Raw genomic sequence first — 5807 nt, forward strand, 5'->3', positions numbered from 1 at the left:
AATCGTGTTTTACTTGATGTTTACGACGATGAGCGCATTAACACACGAGGTCAAAACGCGGTTAGCAGTCGGACGTAAACACGGGAAAATCGGTCCTTTTTATATAGCGCTAATTTTCTCAAAAAGTAGACCTAATGTTGTGTCATTTTCAGATATGTTATGCAGAATTTTGTTCTAATAAAGATGATATCAAATATATATTTCAAAGCTGGAGGTAACTCGACTTATGGCCAAAAACGTGACCACTATTTTACACGTAAAGTCTATGGAAAGCTCTTTTGTGTTATGTACCCATGAAGGGGCTTAGTTTGTTGTATTCAAGTTTGACATTTTTTGTTGTCGTGATCATTGTGTAATAAAGACAATTAATTTCAAGACGGCGAAGTAAACTGCATTTCGCAAACTCTCAATTGATCTTTATCGAACTAATCCTTCACAACATGATGAAAACTCCTGAGCTTTCATAAATCCCCTTTTCCGTCTTTCCTAATCGCTGCCAAGCCACTGTTATTAGTGATGTGGGTGCCGGTGCGCCCTTATACCGACTCCCGGCAGACAGCGCGAGTCATGTTGCATAGCGTGCCACGCACACCGATCGCCTGGCTAATAATTATTTGGTGCAGCAGAGACACTAAAATTAATACACGGGATCGGTACACGTGAATTGCTATGCACGATTTTGATATCAGACGAAAATCTTCGGATACTGGATTAGAAAATGATGAATATCTCCCGCAAATGATTTCGTCTCAAGAAACCAGATGTGGTCTCATACACTTGAAAATACGTGTTGAACAGATATGATAGTCGTTAGCGTGCGCTTTGAAAATTGGCCGTGCGCTTTGAACTCAAAATATGACCAAAACTCTAATTTCATATTGCGTTGGTCCTGTATGGACTAATGCGCGCAGCAGGCTATAGCTGCACTCACAACTCAAGTGGAGGCAGTATAACCATTGACCGCAATGTCGTATACAAGCTTACTCACACAGCGAGAAATCAATTACCCCGGCTATTGTCAGTAGCCTAGTCAGGTCACTTCGCTAATTATGCATCTCATAAGGTCCGAATAAAATGGCCATGGGTGGCTGTGGATTCAACCTACCATGGCGATTTCTACCATGAAGATATCGGGGCGATGTCACTGTGCCACGCCGACCGATACGCTGACGCCGACGTGTTGCCTAGGTACGATAGGCCACCACGTTTTGGTTTGTTTTACCGCCGCTGTGGCACGGGTGTATGAGCCAACAACAAGCGATTGTATCCGTTTGTATACAAGCGCATTTGCCACGCTGCTCAGCGAACGCTCAGCGTGAAAGTATGAAGCAACGTTCGTATACGAACGAACTGAAGGCATGGTTGATGCATGAGGTGCTGATCGCACCTAAAAACATTAGAGAGTCTCGTCAATAATTAGATAAATTTGGAATTTTGTTCTCGCTCTGCGCGCAATTTGTGAGCAATTCTTAGGTTGGCAAACTTTGCCAGGAGAAGGCACTGGCGCTTTAATATTGATAATAAGGTATGGTTGAGTATTTATTAGCAATTATAAAGGCGTAATCAGGGGGTGCACTTTAAACACATATCAAACTTCAATTCATGTTTAGGCTACTTGTAACGCTTTCTAAACTCTTATGGGTGTTTACACATTCAAAGTATAGCGGTAAACATGGTAAATACTACATTAAACACTTTCAACGCTAAACTAAACATAGACGCCCCTAAACACTTATGATACACACATCAAATTATTTGCACTGTAAATCCCTAGCTGTAACAATTTTTAAACACGTTAGGCGTTTAGCCATTTTGTTATTATACTCTACATGTACTTTTTCAGAAAAAGGTTTCATACTTTGATACATATTCTTCTACACATTACAAATCCAAAATAAAATCAACACCGTCTCCCGGCAGACAGCGCGCGTCGTTTAACTTTCTATCATTAAACCAGTTGTGTACTTTCATCTAGTTGTAAAAAAAAACCCGATAATTCAATGCATTGTATAAGCAGAGATTTACAGAGATTGCAATTTCGTTAAATTGTAGGCAGTTGTGTGCATTTTATGCAATTTTGCAGAGTTTGTATTCGTTTTTGCATTCTGATTCACAGTGCTTAAACATAATACAATAAACTTAATGACATTAATGAACCTAGTGCGTGCTTTCATCGAGCTGTAGGTAATTAAATATAATGATTGTCAATTAAATGAATTTACATTAACCCTTCTAAATAACTCAAACCAATTTATTTTCTGATTAACATTTGAAAAGCTTTGTTGCAAAAGGCCTTACATCCACTTTTTGACATTTTGAGAAAAACAACTTTTTTAATTGTGCTATTATTACTTGTGCGATTTGAATCATTTTGGTTTTGGATACATTGTTGATGAATAGAAACTAAAAGAATAGGTTTGGTACAATTTTGCAAGCCTTCATATTTATTTTATTATTTATTTTATATCGCGACTTTTGTGGATATAAGGCCTCTTGCAGCAAGATAATTTTACCTCTTTTCTAGAAACCACCTTTGCAATCAAATTTGAGCCAATTTTTTCGTAAAAAGAACTTGACTAATTCTTTCAAAATCAAAAAAAGAAAATTGAAATATCTCATTAATTTTTTTAAATATGAATTTTAAAGAACCATTCAGTGATCCCAGCGCAATGATAAAAAAAAATTTAAATTGTTTATAAATTGCTTTAAAGTGAAGGATATGTCATTCAAATTGTCATGTGGTAATATTTTGAAATGACATATTAAGCAAATAAACAGCAGTATCGACGAAGTTGAAGCCCCATTCAAAAACATGTAGCTAATTTATATACTGTCGGTATATAAATTACAGATTCGTGTAAAATGCCTTATTTTGTCTTAAATACACGGCTTTCGGCTGGACCACTATAGCAGGCTATGTCAGCACATCTATGACAATGACAAAGGTACCAAAATCTAAATTTTGATGATTTTTATGACCGTCCAGATGAGCAAATCACTGAATGGGCCTTTAATTAAATTCGGCAAAATGTCATTTTCGGGCATTTTTAGGTATTTCCAAAGCAAAACTATTGTTAATTAAAATGTGGTGGGTTTTTTTTCAAACATAGTGACACAAAAAAATCTTTTAGTTTTAATAGTTAACGAACATTCAAGGCTACTATATATTATACATCAAAAAAATATAACAAAAATATTTTCCCAAAATTTTATATTCATTTTAAGTTCAGATTTCCGGAAATTCCCTAAGATTTCCCTACCGGGAAATATACGATATCTCTGGAAGGGAAGGTGGTATAAAGGTGAACCAACCACCAAAATGTGTATTTTTACCCACAATTTAATATCCTTCCAATAACTCAATTTCGGCCAGAGGTGGATGCAACAGAGCTCTTCATTTTATAACACATAATACCGTTAATTAGGCATTAGTGAACCATGGGTGTGTACGTGTAAGTGGATTGACATTTTAAATGAAAACCTACCAAGAAACAACAACTTGTCCTTACGATGATATTACGCCAACATCGGGAAAAATTGTAAATGAATTATGATTTTTAAAGTTAAGGTTTTAAAATATAAGTGGAGGTGTACCACTAGGGTTAATTTTTGGGGCCCTATTATTAACATATAATCTATATAAACGATAATAAATATATCAATGATGTTCCTATTTATTCTCTCTGCTGATTACAGAACAATATCATACTCAATTTTGAGAAAGGGTTTTTTAACACAAGTCCCCACAAACATAAATGACAGCCGGTGACAAAATGTCATTGACCATCCAGGATTTGAACCTGGGACCTTCGGATCCCTGGACCGATGCTTTACCAACGTATCTATAGATGGAGAAAGAATGTTGTGGGTGGCAATCAAAGTAATGTATAAGATCAACAAAGAGCTAAATGATTATGCAAAATAATACTTTCAACACCCACCGCCCCATAACCCCTGGAATAAGACCATTACGTTTCACTACCTGGAGAGAATTGAATTCCCTCGTGAGGCTCGTATCTGTCATTGAGTTGACCAGATCACACGCATGTCATTATAGGTAGAAGAATCACAAATGGGTCAATGAGTTACATAAAAATGACCTTGTGTTGATCCCTCACTACAAGAGTTATTACCGTCGATTTGGTTTAAAAAGGAGGTGAGACATGATCAAATCTCTCCAGGTAACAAAACGTAATGCATACATCGTGTAATTCTTACAATCGAAATATTAGTTGAACGCGTACGCGATGCCCATAGCACCGCCAGGATAGCACCGTACGTCAGTGACGTAGCGAGCAGGGTGGGATGGGTGAAGAGGGCATAATGTGAATACACGCTTCATTAAGGTTAGGGACCGTTCACAAACACTTGTTAGAGGGCCTGATGCAAAAAAATTCAGATCTCAAAATTTCAGGCCCCCCTTCTGACATGAAAATTATGGGTCAACTCAATAGAAAAGCATATAAACTCAATTTTCCCAGGAAAATTTGTGGTCATTTTTTCAGCCCCCCCCTTTTTGCATCAGCCCCACAAGTGTTTGTGAACGGTCCCTTAGCAACTATTTTAAACTGTTGCGATTTGGTAGTCACAGCAACAGCATCTTGCGAAAATGTTAGTGAGCTTTGGCAAAAATTGCATTGATCATTTCATAGCGAATGTGTAGAATGGAAATATCACAGATATACTTTTGTAAGTCCTATGGTTCTTGAGTTACGTTGTAAGATACAACAACACTTTTGTAAAACGTGCATAACTCATTAACAACAATAAATCAAGCAAGTTTTCAAAGTATATGATTTGTAGAATAAACTTTTGCAATACATCAAAGCGTTATTTTTCAATAATATATTGATTTAGATAATGAAAATCGCTTCGACCAACAATAGAGAATCTACCCTTAACTGATGAAGAATAACTAATCGTCATCGAATGAAGGTTATTTTCTGGTGCACTCCCAAAATTTGGACCTTTTTGGACTGGGAGGGGCGGATTTGGACATTTTTGGACCAAAAGGCATAAAAACCTCTAAGAAAAGATAGTAACCACCAGCTCCCTGCTCTTAATCATGTTCTGTTCACACAATCAAATCATACATTATGAAAGTTATTTGAAATTAAAATTAAAATACATGCAGATGATCTGTGTCCAGAAGAAAGTGAATGCACATGCACAAAAAGTTGGGAAATTATAGACACAGATCAAGCCAAAAGTTGCATTGACATAATAAACAGTAGACTTCGGTTGTATATATAAATGCGCTTTTATAAATGCGCACGTGACCAGATGGCCAGCGCCATATTTGCATTACATCACTGTCAATCACTGAAATGGCGACCATTGAAGGAGTGGCTACAGTTGTGACCTTGTTTCGTGGCTAGCACTGGCAAGGAACATTGGCTGGAGGTTCGATGCTATAAATTTGCAAGGATAAATCATGGATATCAAAGGATCATGATTATTGCACAGCACCCCCCATGTACAAACATAACTAATGTTCATTTATTTATTTATATTTATTTATTTATTTATTTATTTATTTATTTATTTATTTATTTATTTATTTATTTATTTATTTATTTATTTATTTATGCGACGAAAAACGAAAACCCTGTTCTATTTTGAACAAATTGGGAAACAAATTTTTCCTGTACAAATGAATGCCGACCCCAAATTTCGGAAATTTCAGGACAATATTTTTTTGTATTTTCTCAAATTGAAATTTATTTACAGATTTTTGTGATTTTTTGGGTTATTTAAAAAAAATTAAAAATACCAACCGACCGACCGACCCTACTTGAAAGGTCCGT

This window comes from Amphiura filiformis, chromosome 14, assembly GCF_039555335.1.
Source record: "Amphiura filiformis chromosome 14, Afil_fr2py, whole genome shotgun sequence".
Taxonomy (NCBI): Eukaryota; Metazoa; Echinodermata; class Ophiuroidea; order Amphilepidida; family Amphiuridae; genus Amphiura; species Amphiura filiformis.